Source organism: Myxocyprinus asiaticus, chromosome 34 (genome assembly GCF_019703515.2).
Source record: "Myxocyprinus asiaticus isolate MX2 ecotype Aquarium Trade chromosome 34, UBuf_Myxa_2, whole genome shotgun sequence".
NCBI lineage: Eukaryota > Metazoa > Chordata > Actinopteri > Cypriniformes > Catostomidae > Myxocyprinus > Myxocyprinus asiaticus.
In genome coordinates, this window is record NC_059377.1 from 43683323 (window position 1) to 43710655 (window position 27333).

General features: G+C 45.0%; 2 pseudogenes; one reads left to right on the plus strand and one right to left on the minus strand.

Annotated features, from left to right (window-relative positions):
* LOC127425000 (ectonucleotide pyrophosphatase/phosphodiesterase family member 2-like) overlaps window positions 1-27096 on the minus strand; it is a 63497-nt pseudogene extending 36401 nt beyond the window's left edge.
* LOC127425115 (F-actin-capping protein subunit alpha-1-like) lies at window positions 15798-20159 on the plus strand (annotated as a pseudogene).
* Window positions 27097-27333: the final 237 nt, after the last annotated feature.

Here is a 27333-nt window from a genome sequence, read left to right on the forward strand (position 1 = left end):
TGATGTCCCTCACATCTGCACTCAAAATTACTTGGCCTACTTTAGACACACAGTCTGTTTTATTTAGCTGGCGAAGCTGCGCACCCAACGCAACCCACTGGACCACATGGAGCAGATGCATTTACTCAACTCACTTTTATTGTCACTTTTTATTGTTTTATTACATCATTTTTGTATTTATTTCAATGACATTAAACAATTTATAAAAGAACAGCCAGCATTACATGAAAAGTTGTCATAAGTTAAAGTCCAAGTCCAAGTCAGTTAGATATTGCACTGCCTCAGGAGTTGCTTCATGTAGCGACCGAAGACCACCAATAAAGCACCTTATTGGGCACTCATTTACCATGTGATCAGTTGTCTGGCAAGGTGCACCACAATCACACGCTGGGGAATCTGCAGCTCCCCACTAATATATGAGAGAGGCACACCTTCCTTGGGTAAGACGAATCTGGTTCAACATGATGCACTCATGCCGCCTCGGTTCACAGCCAGGCACTCTCATTAATGGGTCAGCAACAAGGTAGCCATCTGCTGGCAAGGCAGAGGTCCATTGCTCTCTTCACCGCTCTTCTATTCAGAATTCTGCTCCTCCTTGAACTGGGTCAAGTATCCAGACTGGTCTCCATGAGCGGAGTCTAATATCTGGAAGATCTAAAAGTTCATGATACAGGAGGGAGTTCCTGTATCGCCAGCAACCCTGGTATTCACATATGGCTGCAGCTTCACGCCTCAGTCTAGGTGGAGCAATATTGGCAAGTACTGGCAGCCAAGATAACCGAGTTGATTTGGTTACACCTGAGATCAAGTGCATAGCACTGTTCAGCTGAACATCTACCTTGGTACACTGTTAAGCCACACTGGTGCACAATACTCAGCAGCTGAATAGACAAGAGTTAGTGTTGCAGTGTGTATAGTCTGAGCACAGGCTCCCCAGGTGTTACCCACTAGTTTCCTCACTAGGTTAACACAGCTGCTGACTTTCTTGGCTGTCTTTTCAAGATGATGTTTATATATGTCAGTGTCTGATCTAATTTGCAACCAAGCTTTAACTTCATGGCTGATGTTTTGAGCTGTTGCCTCAATATATCCACATAATTTTCTTTCCTCATGATGCCATCTATTTTGGCTGATTTCTTTTGATTTTCCCATGAAGTTTGAGTTTGAAGGTAGGCCTTAAAATACATCCACAGGTACACCTCCAATTCAGTACACCTCCTATCAGAAGCTAGTTGGCTAAAGGCTTGACATCATTTTCTGGAATTTTCCAAGCTGCTTAAAGGCACAGTTAACTTAGTGTATGTAAACTTTTGACCCACTGGAATTGGATATAGTCAATTAAAAGTGAAACAATCTGTCTGTAAACAATTGTTGGAAAAATTACTCATGTCATGCACAAAGTAGATGTCCTAAACGACTTGCCAAAACTATAGTTTGCTAATGTTAAATCTGTGGAGTGGTTAAAAAATGGGTTTGAATGACTTCAACCTAAGTGTATGTGAACTTCTGACTTCAGCTGTATTTTATGATTAGTATCCTGCTGAACAAACTTCAAAGTGGTTTCAGAATGAAAGCGTATGCTTTAGATGTATGAAGACAAAACTGTCCTTCAACACACTTCTTATCACGTTCTGTTGACATTTCAATTGTTTATTGCTTTTCCCCTCCACTCAAACACAGACTAAAGAAGGTGAAAGCTGCGTTAGTAATTACAACCAAGGATATAATGTTTCAGATTTTTTAGTTTTTATTTCTACTTCATTTTCAATTTGTCAATTCAATTTAATTGTTTTTTATTATTATTATTATTATTCCTATCTAAAGACGTAATAGTCTATACTGAGATTTCTTTCTGAATCTTTTTGATTTGGGAAAATACATACTGTACAAATGAGTCAACACAGTAGTAATTAGCACTCGCTGAGATGTTTCGTCTCACAATTTGACTGTAAATGCTTCATCCAAAAATATTGAAAAAGCCCACTGATAATATTAAGGCCATGTCGTCACGGACATGATTTTCTAGTTAATTTGCAGGAAACCGCACAATGCAGGGCAGTTCTGCGTGCTGCTCGGATGTACATAAATCCCTGATGCATCCGTGTGCATCTCGCAGCAGCTGCCACAGAAGATAAAAAAATAAATAATAATTGATATTTGCTGGAGCGGCAGCTGTGTTGGTCTGCAATCAGTCTGAAATCTTTACATACCAACCAAAGAAAATTTAATTGAGCTCTTCTTTAACCGCGACAACATGGAGAATAATAATTTTGAGTCATAAGTTTATCAGAATTGTCCTTCAAATGTGTCAGATGTAGGCAAAAAAAATAAGTGCATAAGTTACCCGGTGGTTTATAATAAAAATAAAATAATTTTTTTTTTAAATGAAAACGTCATAACCAACTAAATTCATCTCATAACATGAAGTTTAGCTTCATACACAAACTCTGTCATCGAATAATACATTTATTTTATAGTCTACAATTATAAACAAAATATCTCACTGCCCAAAATATCCTAATATTTTATTGTGCATGGTTGAATGTTGTGAATGTTGGACAAATGCTGTAAAAGAATGTATTTTAAGCAGCTCGTCAATGCTTTGAAAATAATCAATAAATAATAAATAGGTGCTATTTATCTGTTTAGAGTTGCTGTCTGCTTTAGCAATAACACTTTTTTCCCTGGATTATTTAACAAGTTACACAGTTAATTCATCAAGCTATTATTATGGAGCAGCTCAAGCTGACAACACTGTGTGGACCACAAGAGACTACAGAAGCCTACATGTGTAGATACATTACGCCTAAAAAGACTTAACCAATATAAATACTATTTTTATGTATTTTTATTTCTATATGCTGTTTTTAGTGAACTGTGAGAGACATGATGTGGGTGACCTGACTCAATGAAGTTCTTGATTTTAAATTTTTGACCACGATGAAACCGCAATGTGAGCACCGTCTTGGCTGCACAAACGGCACTTGCAATTTTACCAGCTGTCAGGTCCCGTGTTGTGTGAAACTGCCTTTAGTTTCTATTACATTGGATACATACCCGTCTTTATGTTTTCGTCGTGCCAGCCATGTCAGTAGTCGATGTTATACAGCAGTCGCTGTAGTAATATTCAAGCGTATTGGTTGACTGATGAGTGTGTGTGCATGTGTTTGCTTAAACATAGTGAAACAACTCTAGCTATGTCTATGACTTCAGGGGATAATACAGCTGCATGCAGACAGAGATATGTTCATTAATTTCTGTTTTGTTATTAATTTATTAATTTTTCATTGCATCACAAATGTCATGGACTCGGCTGCACTCGGAAAATAATTCAGAGTCCCAAAGCCTGGAGTCCGAGTCATAATCCATCCGAGTCCGTAACAAGTCCAAGTCCATTAAAATTGGACTTGTGACTCGGACACGAGTCCGAGTCCAAACATAAGTACCCCAACTCTATCCAAAGTATTTTCCACCAAACTCACAGAATACAGCCTGAAACACACAGAGAGAATCGACATGAGGCGCTGCTGGTGATTTTACATCAGTCAATGTTCATACACTAGTTTCTCCTTACTCATGAAAAACTCCAATCAAATGATAATAGTGATGCTGATGATGATGATGTTCAGGAGGACACTAGGTGGCACTAAAACACTCCTGTTAACAACACTGTGTTGGTGGTGTTTGTCTTGGGTTTCTGTTGAAAAAGAAAGAGAAGAAACAATATTTTATTGTATTATGCAGTTCTATAAAACTACAGATATAACTGTGCAAAAAAAAAAAAAAACTCACCTGGAGTTGTGACAGAGCGATCGGGTGACTGACATGGAACTAATGGAACATGGAAAGAAAAATGGGGGGAAAAAAATCTAATAATTTTACATGTAAAAATTTTGCTGGTAAAAAGAATGATGCATCTATAAAAAAATGTTTGTTATTGTTTAACACAATTTTTTATACCACTGTAAATAATGAATTTGATTTTTCACTCACGATCGCAGGGCACTTTCACAGAATTCTGCAGTGAGAGACGGACAGATTAATATGTGCAGTTTTTATTTATTTGAGTAGAACACCTCTTTGGTCTGATGAATTCTTTAGATCTTCTCACCTTTGGTGGTTGACAATCCAATCTGCAATCAACAGCAGCGTTTGTTTGTTTCAGAATCACTTCTTGTCGTCCTGCGTAGTGGACTCTGGTGCTATCCAACTTACCAGAATCATCAACCACCGTTATATCCTAAAACAAACAAACAAATATTCCAGTGAACGCACAAAATAATCAACCACCAATAAATGTTGTATTGGACAGGTGGCAATTTGTGTTCGGCTTCTGAAAAACACTGCTTAAAACTGGCTTTAACCCCAGGTTTAAAAAGTTCTCATTCAGGTAAAGGATAGTTTGCCAAAAATGAAAATTCTCTCATCATTTACTGATCATGGTTGCCACAAAGGCAAATAGTTGCCACTATTTGTGAAAAAGGAGTTACAATTGGGACTGTTTCTCCCTCAAATCTGATCTAATAATTTAACCACTGTCAGTCACCTTTATGATGCCTTTATGTGCTTTTGGAGCTTATTTTAGCAAGCTGATAGAAAATAACCACAACAATCCAAAATATCTATTTAAAACTGTTGCTAAATTGACAAGGAACAAAGATGCGACTGAGCCAAATATTCCCTCACAGCACAATAATAATGACTTTTTACATTTCTTTACCAATACAATTGAAACCATTAGAAACAAAATTGGAATTATGCAACCGTCTGCCACAGGACCTCCGAAGACATTGTCTTACTGTATCCCTGATGTGCATCTTCAGTCTTTCGCTATCGTAGGTCAAGAAGAGCTAACAAAAATTATTAGTAAAGCATCAAAAACAACAACATGTATGCTAGACACTATACCTGCTAAGCCCCTGAAAGAGGTGTTTCCTGTAATCTCAGAACCTCCTCTCAATATTATTAATTCCTCGTTATCTTTAGGAAATGTCCCAAGAAACTTTAAAATGGCAGTTATCAAACCGCTTAAGAAGCCACAGCTTGATCCTGGAGAATTGGCTAATTATAGACCAATCTCAAATCTTCCATTTATGTCGAAAATACTTGAAAAAGGAAAATAAATGGGATCTGTGAAGAATTTCAGTCAGGATTTAGTCCACATCACAGTACAGAGACTGCACTAGTCAGAGTTACAAACGACCTGCTTTTATCAGCAACTGCATCACTCTTCTAGTGTTATTGGATCTTAGTGCTGCACTAAACCGAGTTTTCTTAGTGAACTTCAAAGTAAATGTTTGCATACCCTGTGGAGTTTACTAGTGAACAAACAAGTGATGTTTACATTTATTCTTGAGGTCTAACAAAGATGTGGAATGCATTTCCTCCCCCATTAATGTCATGAAATGAACTATATGAACAAAAAATATTGTGATCTTATTTTTGGCCATTTCATCCAGCCCTACTTGAAAGTTTAGCACCCTGTCGACTTGCATTGTCTGGACAAAAGCACCTCATATCTTTGTGTTCTGCAGAAGAAAGAAAGTCCTACAAGTTTGAGACGGCACAAAGGTGAACAAATGATAAGAGAATTATTTCTGGATTTAGTGCTATTTATTTAAGATGTATGTGCACATACACGTATAAATGGAAAACATTATAGTCTCTTAGTCTGTAAGGTTTGAGAATGTTTTCAATTTTACGGAAGCAAACATAAATGTAAAAAGAGAACATACTGTATTGTGATTTGTAAACAATGTATAAAACAACAGACAACATAAATGATTCTTCTAAAATATAGATAGCATCATCAAGTCTTATTTCCAGGTCAAACTCACGTCTGCGGTCCAGTGTGTCTCACAGGTCTTGTCTGGAGGTTCACTGAGCTGAAAACAAGATGATCCATTGGTGAAATCTAGTCTACAGCATGTGAGAGCGTTTAGTCCTGTTACCAGAAATAGCAGCAGACCCACGCCTACAGGTATCCGAGAGTTCATGTGAAAACAAATGTCCTTCTTATTCTGACTCGGCATCTTCTATATTTCTGTCTGTCTGCTTCACTCTTCTGCTGTTCCTTGATAGAAGTGTTTCCTGAAGACTCATTTTAACACATGAAATGACTACATCACTTCCTGTCTCAGCAGTGTTCACCGGCTTACATAATATTATTGCTCATTCTATGACTGCTAAATAAAGATTTAATTTGCAAAGCATGCAATTCTGAATTTAAGAAATATTCTGGGTTTGATTCAAGTTCAGCTCAATTGACAACATTTACTTCAATTACCTCAATAACGAATTTCGGCTCACCCCCTTTTCCTCTAAAAAAAAAAAAAAAAAAAAAAAAAAAAGCACAAATCTGGTTGACAGTGTATGTGAATGAAGCCAATCCATGAACATTAAAATACTCACTGTTTCAAAAGTGTTGACACAAGATGTAAACAATATGTCTGTTAACGTGATTTTACTGCGAATCGCTCTGAAAACTTTTAAACAGCCTCCTTTTCCCCAAATATAGCTCAGAATATTTTTTCTTTACATTGGAAACTGATTCTTTTATGCTTTTTCTTTCTTATCTTGCTATTGATAATAAACTGAACCATGGAAATTCTTCCTCTGGGCACTGCTTTGTCCACTGTGTCTTTCCCATTTTTTTTCTCCAACCTGTAGCATTGTGTGCAGGACACTCAACTTGGCAAGTTCGATGACAATATACTTAATCGTGTCTTCATTTTGGAAGACGCCATTGATCTGATGTTGCACATTTTCATCAACCCAAATATTGGAAGAGTCTTGATTTCATCTACTGACAAGTACTGACGATTCTTAAGTTGATCTGTTATGAAAAGTTGGAAAATGTAAATCTTGCCGACCCTCTGACCTGACTTGGCTAAACTCTACCTTTGACAGTGGAAACGCGGCTAATGATCCCATAAGGACTCCAATGCCTGAAGGTAATGCCAGTTGGAGCCTGATGGAGTTCATTACTATTGCCATTCGTTTGAGAGACCTTGCTGCTGAGGATGATGTCTTGAGTCATCACTCCCTTCCTCTGGAGGAGATTTCACAGCCACCCTCTGAGACTTGGAATCCTCCTCTTGCTGCTCTCCCTTCCAAAACCCCAGGAAGAGGAGGAGGTCTGCAGTTCCTCCTGTGGTTTTTCTGGAGTGGTCCGCTGTGGCTTTCCTCGCCACTGCAGCCCTTCTCCCCACCACCCTCAAGAGGAGGATGAGTCGGGTCCCTGCAAACGAGTTCACTGCAGCTCGCTCTCAACTCTGACCCTTTGCCAGTGGCAATGATTCTGACCCTTTGCCAGTGGCCAGCGAGTCTGATGCTTCGCCACGGCTGGTGAGTCTGACCCTTTGCCAGCGACCGGCAAGTCTGACCCTTTGCCAGCGACCGGCGAGTCTGACCCTTTGCCAGCGACCGGCGAGTCTGACCCTTTGCCAGCGGCCAGTGAGTCTGACCCTTTTCCATGGCCGGTGAGTCTGACCCTTTTCCATGGCCGGTGAGTCTGACCCTGTGCTAGTTGCCGGTAAGTCTGACCCAGTGTCAGCGGCTGGTGAGTCTGACCCTTTTCCAGCGACCGGCGAGTCTGACACTTTGCCAGTGGCCGGCAAGGCTGACCCTTTGCCAGTGGCCGGCAAGGCTGATCCTTTGCCAGCAGCCAGTGAGTCTGACCCTGCACCACGGCCAGCAGTCTGACACTTTGCCAGCAGCTGATAAGTCTAACCCTTTGCCAGCGGCTGGCGGTCTGACCCTTTGCCAGCGGCCAGTGAGTCTGACCCTTTGCAAGCGGACTGTGAGTTTGGCCCTTCGGCACGGCTGGTAGTCTGACACTTTGCCAGCGGCTGACAAGTCTAACCCTTTGCCAGCACCCAGCGAGTCTGACCTAATTTTGGTCCTGGAGCCGCCTGACCCCATCCATTCCTATCCACAACCACCTGACCCTGCCCCCTTTCTGGAACCGCCCCCCTAGCCTGACCCTCTGACCTGACTCAGCTAAACTCCACCTTTGACACTGACCACATCTTAATCCCCAGTTGGCCTTCTTTGGCCCAAAGGTAATCGGCAGGCAAAAGGTGCTTGGCCTTTGGCCCCGAGGAGGCATGATGAAGCCCCAGAAGTGACAGTGGGATCGCATCTGGCCCTAGCATGCACTAGTATGCCCTCATTTGGCCCGACAGTGGAAATGCGGCTAATGAGCCCATCAGGTTGTGGCCAGCGTGTCTGACCCTTCTTGAAGCCCTTTGTCGGACCCCACCCCCTGCCTGGAGCAGTCTCCCTTGCTGTCGTACCCCACACCCTCGGTTCCCCTCACCCACTCTGGTTGTGCTTTGGTAAGTAAACAGCAGCATCACCTTCTCAAAATTAAAAAAATTAAAATAATTTGCTGGCTTTTGCTGAATGTATACACCGTTTTGGTCACAATACTGGTGTGGTCATACAGTGACTCACATGAAACAGGTCAATGTATGTGTGTGCACATGCGAGTGTGTGTCTGTTTGTGCATGTGTATGTGTTTATTTGTGTATGTGTGTGTGTGCATGTGTGTGTGTACTCGCATGGTGTGTTGGCATCTTTGGGCCCGATTCTCCCGGAGGATCCTGGCACGAGTGTGAGAGTGTCAACATCGAGTCCATAAGAGCTCAAATACTCTGTGCGCTCACAGTGAGATTCCTCCATCCCTGAACATACACACACAGATGATGAGAAGGTCAGAGGTCACTCCAGTTTTAAGAGTCTCAGTTTTCTCTGTGTGTGTGAATAGTCGTACCGTGATCGCCCACCAGAATGACATTCGCACAGCGGTGCAGATTAATTTGCTTTAGTCCGTTCATCAGCAGACCGATGATGTTATCGATCTTCTGTAGAGTGTTATCCAGCTGCCCCCACACACACAAAAACACACACCACAGCGTGTCAATGCTTAGGTGATCAGTGTTGGTATGTTAATTTCAAATAGCAATTAAATCATTCAATAACTGATTTCAGATTTGCCCCTAAATGATTTATAATTACATGAACTGTGATTGGTCATTTTACATGCCAGTCAGATGGTCTCTTAATGTTGATAATTGTGTGTTTTAAGCAATATTTTTGTGTTGATTCTCCGTGTGTTTGTGGTGTTTTACCTCATTACTCAGAGGACCTAGAATATGTCCGTATGTATCTGGCTGTTCAGAGTGAACCGCGTACACATATGGCCTGAACAAACAAAACACAAATAAATAACACACTATACGAAACATAATAACACACAGTAATCTACAGCAATACAACAGTGAATCTCATAAAACATGCTCACATTTCAGCACAAAATCAGTAAGAAATACCAAATTATATGGTAATAAAACAAAACGAAACAGTAGCTGACACTCTGAACTCTACATGAAATATGAAATAACATCAGGGATGGGCATTATCGAGTTATATTGTAGTCAAGTACGGTAATCCACAAGTGAAGTGAAATGTACATAAATTATATTTTGTTTTACTGACAAACATAAATGAACATTATGCATTACTAAAAATAAATAATACAAAATATGATATATACTGTAGGCATTATGATAATGCAAATATATAAACTCTGAGTCTACGTTAAGTACTGTATAGTAAAGTGTTGCCTATGCAAGGAAAATGCACAAACTTCAATTTGTGATGTTTGTGTACTGTTGTAATAGTCAACTATTTGGTACAAAGCAAGTACTGTATCTCTTGTGAATATAGTGTATATTTTGTATATTTATAAAAAATATATATATACGTGATGTAAAACATGAGCTGATCAAGTTCTTGAGGTATCACTTGTATTACCCCCACTAACAGTTTCTAAAGTACACATGACTTCAGAGGCTTCTCATTCAACATAACCTCACTATTATCCATCACCACTACACCTGCTGAACTTTCCACACTTTCCTGCACAACCACACCATTTACATTCTCATTTTTTGGTTAACATTTTGATCTTCCCCTGCTTCAACCCTTTGTTCCTCTGCTATTGGCACCACAGTTTCAGTTCCATTTGTATTTACATTATTCTCAGTTTGTGTTTTGTGTGGACAAGCAAATTTCTTGTGTCCAATATCGCCACCCTCAAAACATTTCAGACTACCAGTACTCGCATAAATCATATAGGATTTCCCTTCATGCTGAACATGAAAAGAGATATCCAAAGACTGCGATTCCAAAAGCATAAACACCTGATGTCTAAATGAAAACACGTGCTTTAATGCTTGATTTTTGCAACCTAGTGGAATCGTTTTTATTCCGCTAGCAAGTTTTCCAAATCTCATCAATTCACGTTCAATATCACTGTTAGATATAAACGGCGGGACATTGGAAATAGTAACCCTCGTTGAGAGCGAGACAAGCGGCAAGTCGCTCTCAATCAGCCGACTAACCAAACCGCACTCCTTCAAAAAGATCACGATGGCCTTGTTCATTCTTGAGGCCGAGACTATATTCTCAAAGCCAATCTGTTCGCCTACAGCCACGAGCACATCTTCCACAGATGCACCGGGATCAGGCACACATCTGACTCCATGACGGAGTGAAAGAGAAGAATTCCACTCACTTGGGCGAGCTTCCATCTCCACACCCCGCCACGAGGTCAAAAAAAGAAAAAGAAAAAAGAACAACACAAAAAAAAGCGAGAGAGAAAAAAACAAAAACAAAGAACAAATCAACCCAAAAAAGAGAGAAAATACAGTCACTTCTCTCACCCATAAAACGCTCACACACCCCACATTCCCAACACGCAAAGCAAGAGAGAGAGAGAGAGAGAGAGAGAGAGACATGTGTATTTAGTCATTCAGAACACAATGTTTTTCTTTGCACACAGACAGATGTCAGAGTGGCTGTTCACTTCTTCAGAACTTCATCACGAGAATCGTTCACATGTTTTCTGTTATTCTAGAACTCTGAGGAGAACTAAGCTGTGAAGAATGACCCGAGTGTGTGTAAAAAAAAGTCTTTGCTTGGATCATATGTTGATGATGTCATGAGTGTGACACTCTGAGCTTCACTCATTAAAAGCTGCCTCTGATTACAGAGCAAATCAAATCAAATCAAATCACATTTATTGTCACACAGCCATATACACAAGTGCAATGGTGTGTGAAATTCTTGGGTGCAGTTCCGATCAACATAGCAGTCGTGACAGTGATGAGACATATACCAATTTACAATAAACATCAGATTAACACAACACAGTTTAAAGTCTAATATACACATAATTACACACAACAATATACAAATAATAACATACACTGTACAGTATACAATACGCACAATATAGATACACATTATTCAATAAAAATAAAAAAGTATATATAGTAGTATATATAGAATGTACAGTAGGCTGTATTGTACTGTATTGACATTCAGGCTGTCGGTTGATAGTAAGTTGTTAAGAGAGAATATATAAAATAATAATATAATTTATGACAGTCCGGTGTGAGATATGAGTAATAAAGTGCAGTGCTGATGTATTTTGATCGTGGGAGATCAATGGTTCAAAAGTCTGATTGCTTGGGGGAAGAAGCTATCATGGAGTCGGCTGATGCGGGTCCTGATGCTGCGATACCGCCTGCCTGATGGTAGCAGTGAGAACAGCCCATGGCTCGGGTGGCTGGAGTCTCTGATGATCCACCGAGCTTTTTTCACACACCGCCTTGTATATATTTCCTGGAGGGAGGGAAGCTCACCTCCGATGATGTGTCTGGCAGTTCGTGCCACCCTTTGCAGTGCTTTGCGGTTGTGGGCGATGCTATTGCTGCACCAGGCAGAGATGCAGCCAGTCAGGATGCTCTCTACAGTGCAGGTGTAGAACCGTATGAGGATGTGGCGGTTCATTCCAAACTTCCTCAGCCGTCTCAGGAAGAAGAGGCGCTGATGAGCCTTCTTCACAACGGCTTCAGTGTGGACGGACCATGTGAGTTCCTCAGTGATGTGGACACCCAGGAACTTGAAGCTGCTGACTCTCTCCACTGGTGCTCCATTGATGGTGATGGGACTGTGTTCTCTGTCTTTTCTTCTGAAGTCCACCACAAGCTCATTTGTCTTACTGACTTTGAGGGAGAGGTTGTGTTTCTGACACCAGTATGTCAGAGTGTGCATCTCCTCTCTGTAGGCTGTTTCATCATTGTCAGTGATCAGACCTACCACCGTCATGTCATCAGCAAACTTAATGATGGCATTGGAGCTATGTGTTGCCACACAGTCATATGTGTACAGGGAATACAGGAGTGGGCTGAGAACACAGCCCTCTGGGGCTCCAGAGTTGAGGGTCAGTGATGAGGAGATGTTGCTGCCTATTCTAACCACCTGGCGTCTGCTTTACAGGAAGTCCAGGATCCAGCTGCACAGCGAGCTGTTTAAGCCCAGAGCCCGGAGTTTCTCATCTAGCTTGGAGGGCACTATGGTGTTGAATGCTGAGCTGTAGTCTACAAACAGCATTCTCACATAAGTGTTCTTTTTTTCCAGGTGGGAGAGATCAGTGTGTAGTGTAGATGCAATGGCATCATCAGTGGAGCGGTTGTTGCGGTAAGCAAACTGCAACGGGTCAAGAGAGAGAGGCAGCACAGAGCAGATGTAATCTCTGATTAGTCTCTCAAAGCATTTGCTGATGATGGGGGTCAGAGCAACAGGATGCCAGTCATTTAAGCAAGTTATTTTTGATTGCTTTGGAACAGGCACAATGGTAGATGTTTTAAAGCATGTGGGGACTACAGACAAAGAGAGGGAAAGGTTGAAAATGTCTGTAAAAACACCAGCCAGCTGGTTCGCGCACGCTCTGATGACGCGGCCCGGAATGCCGTCTGGGCCCGCGGCTTTGCGGATAATCACCCGTCGGAAGGATCGGGTTACATCCGCTACAGAGACAGAGAGTGAACTAACCTCTGTAGCTTCGGCCGCGAGAGCTCTCTCTGCAAGGGCGGTGTTATTTCCCTCAAAACGAGCATAAAAAGTATTTAGCTCATCCGGGAGAGAGGCAGCGGTGTTCATGGCGGAGTTTTTATTCCCTTTAAAATCCGTGATGATGTTAATTCCCTGCCACATGCTTCTAGAGTTGGTGGTGTTAAACTGTCCTTCAATCTTGCTCCTGTACTGGCGTTTTGCTGTTCTGATAGTTTTTCGGAGGGCATAACTGGCTTGTTTATGCTCCTCCGCATTCCCGGAATTGAAAGCGGAGGTCCGCACATTAAGTGCCGCGCAAACATCGCTATTTATCCATGGCTTCTGGTTCAGATAGATCTGTGTTGTTCTGGTTGGAACGATGTCCTCTACGCACTTTTTGATGAAACACATTACGCTATCAGCGTAAAGCTCGATGTCGTCATCAGAGGCGGACCGGAACATCTCCCAGTCTGTGTGATCAAAACAGTCTTGTAGCATAGAGTCTGATTGGTCTGACCAGCACTGGATCGTTCTGAGGGTGGGTGCTTCCTGTTTCAGTTTCTGCCTGTAAGCGGGCAGAAGCAGAATGGAAGAGTGGTCCGATTTGCCAAATGGTGGGCGGGGGAGGGATTTGTAGCAATCCCGGAAGGAAGAGTAGCAATGGTCCAAAACCCGGTCCCCTCGTGTGCTGAAATTAATGTGCTGGTGGTATTTTGGTGCGACTGATTTAAAACTGGCTTTATTAAAGTCCCCGGTCACAATGTTACAGGCAAGACCTGTTTTAAACAATATTTCATGAAAACAGTCAATATCATTTGTACATGCTGTTTATCATGTTAAATGTGCTATTTGTGTAGAAATTATCATGTTTGTTGCTGATCAGCTTTATCACAGATATACAAACATAAGTCAGCTTTCAAATTTTATATTGTAATGACAAAATTCTGCTCAAATCTCATTAATTGACTTAATTTTTTTCAGCTGGTTTTTAACAGATACCATAGAGTCATCCTTAGATGTGTAAACTTAAATAGTCAAAAACATAAAAGCATTGTGTTATATCAGAATATTCCTCTCCGTTTTGTTCATTACATTTCAGTCATGTGCTTGTGCAGTATATCTGTGCTCACCACGGCCAAAAAAACGTTCCAGCTTTCTCACCCTGTTTCTCTGCTGTGATCCAAATCTGACATGACAAACAGACAAAAACTGTTGAAAATATTGAACATGATTGCACATCTATTCACAAACATCTATTCATTATGTCACATCTACAGAAACAAAAGTGTCGGGATGTAACGACTTTATTGAGGTTCCAACACTTTGCACAACATGCTAACAACACTTGGCAACATGCTAGCAACACCTCACTAAATTCTAAGGACATGCTAGCAACTTGGTAGAACATGCTAACAATAACTAGCTACATGCTAAAGCATGATAGCAATATCTAGCAACATGCTAGCAATGCCTAGCTACTTGCTAAAACACACAATAAAACCTTAGCAACACGCTGAAACATGCTAGTAATGCTTAGCTAAATGCTATAACATATTAGCAATGCTTAGCAACATGCAAATAACACTTGGCAACATGCTAGCAACACCTAGCTACATGCTAAGAACATGATAGCAACTTAGTAGAAAATGCTAACAATACCTAGCTTCATGCATGCCAGCAATGTCTAACTACTTGCTAAAACATGCAAGTAATACCCAAAACATGTTAAGAACATGTTAGCAATGCTTTGCTAGTTGCTAAAGCATGCTATCAATGCCTAGCAATGCCTTGCAACTTGCTAAAACACGCAATTAAACCTTAGCAACATTTTAGTAACGCTTAGCTAAATGCTATAACATATTAGCAACACCTAGCAGCAATATGCTAACAATGCTAAGCTAAATGCTAAAACATACTAGCAATGTCTATGCTAGAACATATGGGAGTGGTGGTGGCATAGTGGGTTAAAGCACAGAACTGGTAAGCAGAAGGTTGCCGGTTCGATCCCCACAGCCACCACCATTGTGTCCTTGAGTAAGGATCCTCTTGTAATAAGTGCACTGTAAGTCACTTTGGATAAAAGCATCTGCCAAATGCATAAATGTAAATGTATTAACAACATGTTAACAATATCTAGCTACATACTAAAAAATACTAGCAATGTCTGGCTCTGGCTACATACTACAACATGCAAGTAATGCCTTACAACATGCTTAAACATGCTAACAACACTTAGCTAGATGTCACATGTTAGCAACATGCTGCCAATGTTTATCTATACAGACTAAAACATGTTAGCAACACCTAGCTACATGTTTATCTAAACAGACTAAAACATGTTAGCAACACCTAGCTACATGCTATCAATGCCTTGCTACTTGATCAAACATACAAGTAATGCCTAGCAACATGTTAAAAGATGTTAGCGATGCTTAGCTACATGCTAAAACATATTAGCAATGCCTAGCAACATTGTAAGACATGCTACCAATGCCTTGCTACACACTAAAACATGCTAGCAACATGCTAAAAACATGATAACAAGGCATAGCTTCATGCTAAAACATGTTAGCAACACCTAAATACATGTTAATACATGCTAACAATGCCTAGCAACATGCTAGCAATGCCTAATCCATCTATCTGATTGTTTATCTACCAAGCTGGTTGTTTGTTTTATTGTAATGCATTAACTTCAAACTTTTAAATCTAGTTTGAACTTTTTAGACAAGGGTCTGTCAAGCCAACATCAAGGTTTGTTGCAGTCTCATGTGTGATTGGCTGAGAGCTGTGTGTGGGAGGAGTCAGACTCAAAGGTTGCCCACCCCACCAGTGGTGATTGAGTTTCTCTCGTCCTCTCAGTTTGAAATGGGCTTTGAAGATACTGTGTGACTCTGGATACAAACCCTAAAAAGCATATGATAAAAACACCATCACACACACTGACGTGTGCTCTAGTGATGTGTTGTGTATTGTGTGTGATGTACCGTAGCCAGTGTGTAGAGATTTGGGAAGGTTTTGGACGGGTGCATGGGTCTCATGTGAGGTGCGTGAGTTAAACACAGAATCAGTTACGACTATGACAAAAATAAACAGGATCAAATGCATGCATTTATAAAGAAGTGAATGAGCTGCAAACAGGATGAAACAGTGGCTTTATCCCAAATGGCACACCTGACATGGACATGAGGTCTCATGTCTTTCAGGGGTGTTCATTCAAGCTCACTGAGATTAACCTTCCTTATGCTGCATTCCTGAAACTCACTACTATGAATTCTAGCAGGTCCTGCATGAAATTAAACACTGGAATGGCTCTCGAGGTTGGACATCTGACTCGGACAGATCTTCTATAGCTCAATCAGCCCCAACTTAATTAAAGACATTTTCCATAAGACAGCCAAGATGACCAACTTTGAGGAGCCGCTTTCAGACGATGAGAAGATCCGCATCGCAGCTAACTTTGTGACCCACGCTCCCCCTGGAGAATTCAATGAAGTTTTCAATGATGTGCAGCTTCTCCTCAACAATGACAACCTCCTTCGGGAGGGGGCAGCATATGCCTTTGCTCAGTATAACATGAATCAGTTCACTCGTCAAACTGGACGGTAGTGAGGAGGCGGTTCTGATCACTGAGCATGGAGATCTGGGTCAGGGGCAGTTCTTCGACCCACAGAAGTGGGTGTCATTCAGTTTTGATCACCTGTGAAAGGAAGCGAGTGATTCTCAGCCCTATGAGGGAGAGACTGCACTCTGGCCCTGGAGAGACGCCTGCGATGAAGCAATGAAGCTATGTGAAGGAGCACTGTTCCACTGGAGTCTGCACGGTGTATGGGAAGACTGTTGATGGTCATCAGTTCCAGCCCAAGAACTTTTGGAATGGTTGGTGCAGGTCAGAGTGGAAGTTCACCATAAGTCAGTCATCAGCTCAGGTAATGGGAGTGTTGAAGATCCAGGAGCATTATTATGAAGATGGTAATGTGCAGCTGGTGAGCCATAAGGAGGTGGAGGAATCCATTTTAGTGACTAATGAAACCCAGACTGCCAAGGAATTTGTAAAAAATCATTGAAAATTCTGAAAATGATTATCAGACGGCCATCAGCGAGAATTACCAGACGATGTCAGATACCACCTTCTAAGCTCTTCGCAGACAGCTGCCCATCACTCGCACCAAGATCAACTGAAACAAGATCCTCAGCTACAAGATCGGCAAAGAGATGCAGAACGCTTAGAACCGAACTGGTTCCTCTTCCTCCTGGTGAATGTGCGGAGCCAGCTTTCGAGACACCACATGCCATTCGCTCATCTGTCTCCCAAAAATAAAAAAAAATTAAGTAAAAAAACATTTTTCTGTTTAAAAGAGGATGGGAATCCATTCAGCTTTGCTTCGTCCGGTTCCTGCCTCCTCCTTTCCATTGAACCCTGTTACATTTGTGCCAAAGCCCGGGAAGGGGGAGGGATGCGCTGTCGTAGAGTCCTCGCCACTACCATCCACCCCAAAGGAGCAGCCGCAGCCATCCGCCGGGGGATGGAGGAGTTGCTACCGGCTGCCTGGACGTGGAGGAACGGCCGCCTTTCGCGAGGGGAGGAGGGACTCACTGCCAGCCACCTGGAGTGGTGGAGCTGCTGCCAGGGGCGGAGGAGTTCCCTTCCGGCTGCCGAAACGTGGAGGGGCATTCCGTCTGCCAGGGATCGGAGGACTGTCTCCAGTCCGCTTGGGGAGGAGGGGCTGTTGTCCGCCAGAGGGTGGAGGAGTGATCGAGGACCAGGTGACAGCATGTCTGGGAACCGGCGAGTAAGTTTTTCATCTCCTCTTTTTGTTGTTTTGTATTTTCCCTCCTTGAGGCAAAGGAGGGAGTGTGACAAGCAGGAGGGTGGGGCCGGGCCGTGACTATGCATGCCCGGCCCCCAATCGGGCTAATCAGCCGAGGAGATGGATAAGTGCAACGACATGTGGCATTTCGGGAGAGAGCTACAGGCAGCTGCTCTGTATGAGTTTATGTTTGTGTGATTTTGTGTTTAAGTCTATTAAAAATATTACTTTGATGCTTCGTCCGGTTCCCGCCTCCTCCTTTCCACTGAACCCTGTTACAAGGAGTTTTGGATCTAAATGATCTGCAAATTGCGCTTTCCTCTCATTAATACCCACTCACCAGTCACTCAAAAAGAGTTTGTATTGTTTTGATTTTTTGTCTTTTTATGTGAACTGTGACAGCTGCAATGCTTGTGCAAACTTTTTTTTATTTTTTATTTAAAACAGTGGATAAGTAATGCCGCACTCACTGTATCTCCAAACCCCAGTCAAACAACCCCACTTTCCTCTTCCTTCAATCTCTGACAGCCTGGAAAGATTTTCTGTCACACTGCTTTCACATCAACCTTAGTCTTTTTTGTCTTACTGTTCCATCAAAAAATGATCAGAGATGATGAAAAGCTAATCATTTATTAAATTAATAATTTCCCTGGCATGTACGTAAATTCTGTAATGAATGTATGTATTTTCCAACCATATAGGAGCAATTTAAGCTTGAAGTACATGTGTTTTTTTACGAGCCATGTCAGAAGGTGGCAGTGTGCCTCAACAAACATCACAAGCAGAACTGTCATAGAATGAGAGTTGTTCACACAGGACGCATTCTAGACAGCTGGATGCAGCACAACAGAATTCAGATATCTTGATGTGAATTTTCAAAGTTTCATCTACATTTAACTTTACACAGCTTCCTGAAAAGCGGCATTTATGCAAAAACATCTGTCTGAGACATGCGCATGTATGTAAACCAACAATTAAAAATAGTGCACACAAAATGCAAGTATGTGTTCTGTGAGAGCTGGACACATTGGTGAATTAATTGCTGGCAATAGTAAGCTTGTTTCATGATTTGCCAATAATACAAACAATATATGGGCTTTTAAAGCCACTTTTTTAAATTGTAAAATCAATTCTTTACTCGTCTGTCACAATAATACAATATATTTAAATCTGATTATGTGAAATATTATATTACTGGTCCTACATATTATATTTATATTTAGAATTATTGGAAATATTATGTATTTATAATGATTTGTCTAATGATTTATTTATTTGGGGGCCTTTCTCAGCAAATAACGTGATGTGATTAAGCCTTAGTTTTAAGCAAATTAATTAAGTGGGGGCCTGGGTAGCTCAGCGAGTATTGATGCTAGGTTCATGCACCACCCCAGGAGTCGTAAGTTCGAATCCAGGGTGTGCTGAGTGACTCCAGCCAGGTCTCCTAAGCAACACAATTGGCCTGGTTTCTAGGGAGGGTAGAGTCACATGGGGTAACCTCCTCGTGGTTGTGATTAGTGGTTATCGCTCTCAATGGGGCGTGTGGTAAGTTGTGCGTGTATCGTGGAGGGTAGCATGAGCCTCCACATTCTGTGAGTCTCCGCGGTGTCATGCACAACGAGTCACGTGATGAGATGCGCCGATTGATGGTCTCAGAAGCGGAGGCAACTGAGACTTGTCCTCCACCATCCGGATTGAGGTGAGTAACCGCGCCACCACGAGGACCTACTAAGTAGTGGGAATTTGGCATTCCAAATTGGGAGAAATGGGGATAATAAATAAAAAATAATAAAATAAATTTAAAAAAGCTTTTGTATTTGTTAGATATAATGCATTAACAAATCAGTTGGAAATGCCAAACAAATGGTAGCCACGATGGATATCATAACGATGTCTCAGAGGTCGATGTCTGCAGGTTTCAAAGCATTGCTTTCACAACTGTCACGTCTGTAACGAAGAATAGCCGTATGCCGTTTGTCCCCATTTAAGTGTAAACGGCAATGAATAAAAAATTTATATGACATGTTTTTAGAAGTGCCAACCCTTCATTCTGTGGAGATTAATATTTCTGGATTGTGCATTTCAATTCAGAGTTTTTGCAAAGTGTGTCCAGTTTTCACGTCTGTAACAAGCTCATTTCCTGATCTAAGCTGGAAAAAAAAAACTTACTGTCTCTAGGCTGAACATTTTCTGCAGGGGTCTATGATTATACAGGTGCATCTCAATAAATTAGAATGTCGTGGAAAAGTTCATTTATTTCAGTAATTCAACTCAAATTGTGAAACTCGTGTATTAAATAAATTCAGTGCACACAGACTGAAGTAGTTTAAGTCTTTGGTTCTTTTAATTGTGATGATTTTGGCTCACATTTAACAAAAACCCACCAATTTAATTTATTGAGATGCACCTGTACATGAAACAGTTTGATAGACTGGCAATGAGTATTTGACAGTATGAAGTTACATTTCACTCAAATGTCAAGTCCATAACACTGGAATTGCCCAGGAGTATAATTTATCCTCATTCACTGATACAACAGAACAAATTAGCTTTTGTCATCGCTCAGTGAGTATTTGTTTTAAGCTGACTTCTTCTGTATTAGGTTTTCTGACTTGAATGAGGGACATGTTGTAATAACAAATGCCAGACTCAGATGCAGGAACTTTCCAGGTGCACTTGAAGATTGAATTCATCTGGAACAAGGCTTTAAGGCTTTTAAGGTCAATCGAGGACTTTGAGTTTGCCAGTAAAGTCTGGTAAACTCTTCAAGAGCAGAACTGAGCACCCCTGATATAAGATCTCCTATTTGTCAAAGTATGTTTCAAAAGGAGCTCATGAAATCCTCATCTGCCCTTCAGGCGTCATTTAGCACAAACATGCACTGGTACAGACTTCACAGTGGTCTACTGCCCAACAGTGCATGTGACATTACATCACCAAAGTGAGGACCGGGACAGCTGAGGATGCATCTGGGACAGAGCCAGTGTTTGTGTTTAACATGAGTAGGTTGTGAAGTGATGATGTACTCAGTTCCCTATCTGTCACTCACTCGACGTTGGTGTCAATGTAGTGACACTAGGGGTCACTCTTGGGAGCCCGAGACACCTCTGGTCTTTGATAAAAGGCCAATGAAAATTGGCGAGTGGTATTTGCATGCCACTCCCCCGAACATACGGGTATAAAAGGAGCTGGTATGCAACCACTCATTCAGATTTTCTCTTCGGAGCCGAACGGTCATGCTCACTGAGCTGAATACTACTGTTCATTCACCTGCTGGATCTGACAGCGCATTTCAGCGGCTTCTCCCTCCTCTGCACTGGTGCACTGCAGAGAATGCCCCTGGGCGCTTCGGCAGAAAAACTGGAGAGTATATTTTCTGAAAGAGCATTTTTCCCCTCTAAAAGAGTATATATTTCTCTAAAAAGACGTTCCGTGTGTGCGCTCTTTTAAAGACGCGTCTTTTTAAAGATGCTTTTCCGATTGTGTGTTATTCCTGGTTGTGCTCATTATCTCTCGCCTTCTAACAGTCACGATCACTGTCTTTCGTGTCTGGGCACTGCTCACGCGGAGACAGCGTTCGTGGATGGTCACGTTCTCATTGCGAGAATATGTCCATGGCAACGTTGCGGTCGCGGCTCGCCTTCGTAAGAAATCCCCCCGCAGACCTCCCATTCCCCAGCACGCTCGTCTGCCCCGATCGGGCTTCCGGGTGAGTCCGCCGGCTCGTCTCACGGCAAGTTCGACCTCTTATTTGGAGCCCGCGAAAGTGATGAGCTCTCGAGCGCAGCATCGGAGAGCGGGCTCGTCCAGTTGGAAGCCTCAGCTGGGCTCCTCCCTTCGGGGTCGATCGCCCAGTCACAGGCTGACGCGGAGATGACGACATGCTTTCCCGGACAGCCGCGAGCGTCGGTTAGAGTGGATTTCACCGTTCTTCCCTGAACCCTCACGGCTCTGTGATTGGTTCCTGGGCTCGTGGCGCCGCTCAAAGCCACGCCCCGCCCCGTTCCTTTCTTCCCGGAAGTGCATGAAGAGCTGACAAGGTCGCGGGAGGCACCTTTTACTGCCCGGTCCCGATCTTTTCAGCTTCCCCGCTCTCACTACCCTCGATGGTGGGGCGGCCAAGGGTTATTCGGCAATCCCCCGGTGGATAAAGGCGCTCGCGGTGCACCTATGCCCGCAGAGCGCCGCCACCTGGCGCGGGTGCCCAAAGCCCCCGTCCAAGGCCTGTAGGTTTACGTCGTCTCTGACGGTCAAAGCCTACGGCGCTGCTGGACAAGCTGCCTCCGCCCTGCACGCCATGGCTCTCCTGCAAGTCCGCCAAGGCGCTAAAGGAACTGCACGAGGGTAGATCCGCCCCGGGATTGATGCAGGAACTGCGCTCGGCGACCGACCTCGCTCTCCGAGGCGCCACCTTTGGCTCAACCTGGTCGAGATGGGTGAGGCCGACAGGACACAATTCCTTGCTGCCCCCATTTCCCAGGCGGGCCTATTCGGCGACACCGTCGAGGACTTTGCCCAGCAGTTCTCGATGGTAGAGCAGTAGATGGATGCTAGCCGGCTTATCCTGCCCCGGCGTGGCTCAAGATCCCGCACCCCATCTACTCATCGCCGAGGGCGTCCCCCTGCGGTGACTGCACTGGCTCCGCCGCAGCCCGCCCCTCCGGCCCGGCCCCGGCGTGGAGCCCACCGCAGGAAGCCGACGCCACCCATCTCACAGCCGGCACCGAAGAACCCACGGAGGTCTTCGAAGCGCCCCTGAGACGGGCGACCCAGGGACAACGAAACCCGCTGCTCTGGAGCTGGTAAGCAGATATTCATCTTTTTGTTACCTTTTGCATTTAAATGCGCTGCATGTCCAAGTGGCTGCAGTACTCGAGTTCCTTCCTTGTTCCCTGGGTCACATATCCGGTGTGTACGGCTGGCATCACGACCACCGTCCACCACTCCATTTGGCAGGTTGGCGCTCCAGCGGCGGTCTCCCGCCCTGAGCGCCCAGCTGTGGCACAAATCCACCCCCGATGTGACAGTCTCCACGGGTCATGAGGACAGGCCACTTCCTCCCCTGTCCCAGGCTGTTCCGGGGGTGGTCACAAGGAGCCAGGTAAGTGCTTCGATGTCCTCGGACTCAGCACGGCCACGATGTGGTGCGGCACCTCGAGCTCCGCCCCGCCGCGAGGCCCCACCCGCCGGTACATCCGATGACGTTGTCCCTTTGGTCCCCCTTGCGCGGAACTCGGACGCATGGCTTGCGCTTTCCAGTCCGTCACGAGGGCTGGTCCGGACCGTCTGACTCGGCTGCACAATTCACTTCGCCGGGCATCCGCCCAGGTCCAGCGGTGTCCACTTCACCTTGGTGAAAGACGGAAACGCTGCTACCTTGCGCGGAGATCGCTACCATCCTACGGAAGGACGCGATAGAACCTGTCCCTCCAGCCGAGATGAAGAAGGGGTTTTACAGCCCCTACTTCATTGTACCGAAAAAAAGGCGGTGGGTTGCGGCCAATCTTGGACCTGCGAGTACTGAACCGGGCCTTACACAGACTCCCGTTCAAGATGCTGACGCAAAGACGCATTCTAGCGAGCGTCCGGCATCAAGATTGGTTCGCGGCGGTAGACCCGAAGGATGCGTACTTTCACGTCTCGATCCTTCCTCGACACAGACCCTTCCTGCGGTTCGCGTTCGAGGGTCAGGCGTATCGGTACAAAGTCCTCCCTTTCGGCCTGTCCCTGTCTCCTCGCGTCTTTACAAAGATCGCAGAGGCTGCCCTTGCCCCGTTAAGGGAGGTGGGCATTCGCATTCTCAACTATCTCGACGACTGGCTAATCCTAGCTCACTCTCGAGACGGGTTATGCGCACACAGGGACCTGGTGCTCTCACACCTCAGCCGACTAGGGCTTCGGGTCAGCTGGGAAAAGAGCAAGCTCCTCCCGGTTCAGAGCATCTCTTTTCTCGGTTTGGAGTTGGACTAAGTCTCCTTGACGGCGCACCTTACGAACGAGCGCACCCAGTTTGAAGGCGTTCAAACAGAAAACAGCGGTTCCACTGCAACATTTTCAGAGGCTCCTGGGGCATACGGCATCCTCGGCGGTGGCCACCCCGCTCGGGTTGATGCATATGAGGCTGCTTCAGCACTGCGGGACACACCGCGTGGCCATTATGTCGGTCTGTCACCGTCTTTTCAGCCCTTGGACCGACCTCTCGTTTCCACGAGCAGGTGTTCCGCTAGAACTGGTCTCCAGGCGCGTCGTGGTCACGACAGATGCCTCCAAAACGGGCTGGGCGCTGTTGGCAACGGGCACGCAGCCGCCGGCCTCTAGATGGGTCCGCGGCTGCGTTGGCACATCAACTGTCTTGAGTTACTGGCAATACTGCTCGCCCTGCGGAGGTTCCGGCCGTTGATCCAGGGCAAGCACGTGCTAGTTCGGACAGACAGCACGGCAGCGGTAGCATATGTCAACCGCCAAGGCGGTCTGCGCTCCCGCTGTATGTCATAACTCGCCTGCCGTCTCCTCCAACGGAGTTAGCAGCACCAAGTCGCTGCAAGCCACACTCATCCCGGGCAACCTCAATACTCCGGCGGACGCGCCGTAACAACAGGTTACCCTCAAGGGAGAGTGGAGACTCCACCTTCAGGTGGTCCAGCTGATTTGGAGTCAATTCAGTCAGGCACAGGTGCACCTGTTCGCCTCCCAAGAATCCTCCCACTGCCTGCTCTTGTACGCCCTCACCGAGGCCTTCCTCGGCATAGACGCGCTGGCACACAGCTGGTCCCCTGGCATTCACAAATATGCGTTTTCCCCAGTGAGCCTGCTCACACAGACCCTGTGCAAGGTCAGGGAGGACGAGGAGAAGGTCGTCCTTGTAAGCACCCTACTGGCCCGCCCAGATGTGGTGCTCGGACCTCACACTCCTCGTGACAGCTCCCCCGGGCAAATTCCCCTGAGGAAGGCCCTTCTTTCTCAGGGAAGGGGCACCATCCGGCACCCGCGCCCAGACCTCTGGAATCTCCATGTCTGGCCCCTGGACAGGACGCGGAAGACCTAAGCTGTCTCCCACCTGCGGTGGTAGACACGTTCACTCAGGCTAGGGCTCCCTCTACGAGGCACCTGTATGCCTTTAAGTGGCGTCTGTTCGCTAAGTGGTGTTCTTCCCATCAGGAAGACCCCCAGAGGTGCACAGTCAGATCAGTGCTTTCCTTCCTGCAAGAGAGGTTGGAAGGGAGGCTGTCCCCTTCCACCTTGAAGGTGTACGTTGCTGCCATAGCAGCACACCATGACGCAGTCGACGGTAAGTCCTTAGGGAAGCATGATCTGATCATCAGGTTCCTAAGAGGTGCCAGGAGGCTGAATCCCTCCAGGCCACACCTTGTTCCCTCATCGGACCTCTGTAGTTTTTCAGGGTCTACAGAGAGCCCCCTTTGAGTTTTGCAGTCAGCCGGGCTTAAGGCACTCTCCTTGAAGACTGCCCTCCTGACTGCGCTCACTTCCATCAAGAGGGTAGGTGACCTGCAAGCATTCTCTGTCAGCGAAACGTGCCTGGAGTTCGGTCCGGGCTATTCTCACGTGATCCTGAGACCCCCGACCGGGCTATGTGCCCAAGGTTCCCACCACTCCTTTTAGGGACCAGGTGGTGAACCTGCAAGCGCTGCCCCAGGAGGAGGCAGACCCAGCCCTGTCGTTGCTGTGTCCGGTGCACGCTTTACACATCTATTTGGATCGCACGCAGAGCTTTAGAATCTCTGAGCAGCTCTTTGTCTGCTTTGGTGCACAGCGGAAAGGAAGCGCTGTCTCCAAGCAGAGGATCGCCCACTGGCTCATTGACGCCATAACTATGGCATGTCTCGCCCAAAACATGCTGCCCCCGGTAGGGCTACGAGCCCATTCTACCCGTGGTGTAGCGGCTTCTTGGGCCCTGGCCAGAGGTGCCTCTCTAACAGACATTTGCAGAGCAGCGGGCTGGGCAACACCCAACACCTTTGCAAGGTTCTACAACCTCCGGGTGGAACCGGTTTCGTCCCAGGTAGTGGCACGCAACATAAGCGGATAAGCCCGGGATAGCCGGCCGGGTGTATCGCTTGCACATAGCACCTTCCACCTCCTTTTGAGCTGAAGACATGTGCTGTTAATTCCCAGTAGTGTTCACAAAAGTTGTTCCCTGGTTGACTTCCTCCGAGCCCTGTGGCAGTCGAGTTTTCGGAGAGACTCGCTGCCGGCCCAGTACACGCGCTAACTAAGAGCCCGGTTCTGGGGTAGGTGCTCCGCATGTGGCGGTTCCCTGTAGGGCTAACCCCATGCGATCTATATCTTCCGCTAGTTCGTTTCCCTACTGGCAAACTGCGTCTTCCTTGGGCAGAGCCCCTCAGTCTCCATGTTGTAGTAACTCCTCCCCCAATGGGCAGGATCTACCTTGAAGGCTCTCCACATGGTTGGAAAGACCATGTGATGTATTCTTCCACTTAAATATCCCCCCCTCTCTTGGGGCGAGGTGTGGTCTCCGCGGTGTCCTCCCCTTGGGAGGGACACCCCCCCGACTAGACCTGGCGGCCCAGTCAGATAATCCCCCTTCTTTTTTAGGGAGTGGAAAAAGAGAAAGGGAAAGAGGCCACGACTGCGTTAAGCCTGTCTCTATCTCTGGGTAGTCGACTTGTCCCCAAAAAGGGCCGTTTGACACTCATAACTGTGTTGGGGGAGGTTACGTGTCGACCTGGTGCGCTGGCTATGAGGCACACAGCAAGTCTGCCCACCACACACCGCCAGTTCACGTAACACAGTTCAGCCTTGTGGTGTTTTGTATAGGGACCCCTAGTGTCACTATATCGACACCAACATCGAGTGAGTGACAGATAGGGAACGTCACGGTTACTGGTGTAACCTCCGTTCCCTGATGGAGGGAATGAGACGTTGGTCCCTCCTGCCACAACGCTGAACTACCCGCTGAAATGGCCGGACCTTATATCGGCTCCTCAGCGTAAAACCTGAATGAGTGGTTGCATACCAGCTCCTTTTATACCCGTATGTTCGGGGGAGTGGCATGCAAATACCACTCGCCAATTTTCATTGGCCTTTTATCAAAGACCAGAGGTGTCTCGGGCTCCCAAGAGTGACCCCTAGTGTCACTACATCGACACCAACGTCTCGTTCCCTCCATCAGGGAACGGAGGTTACACCAGTAACCATGACGTTTGTGGATGTTAGGAAAGACAGTCATTCCCTTCTTCATATAAGAGGCGTGGAAGCCGTCCAGAGACAAGATGATCAGAGGAAGATGGACAAACCTGTAACAACAAAACAACCTTACTGTTTTGCTGTTAGGATAATATCTACAGACAATTAACCTTTTCTTTAAAATGAAGAATCTACATACAAAGACGCTTTTCATTTGAACAGCACAAAGATGACTTTAAGACATTACGGAAATTAAAGCTTCATTTATTACAACATTATTTTCTGTAAAGCTGCTTTGAGGCAACGTGTGTTGAGAAAAGTGCTTTACAAGTAAAAATGACTTGACTTGACCGGATATCTACTTCCAATTTACTAATCCTGAAGTGTTTGGTAAACAATGTGAATTATTGGTCTTTCACGTGTTAACAAATTGCTGATAAAAATCGTTAGT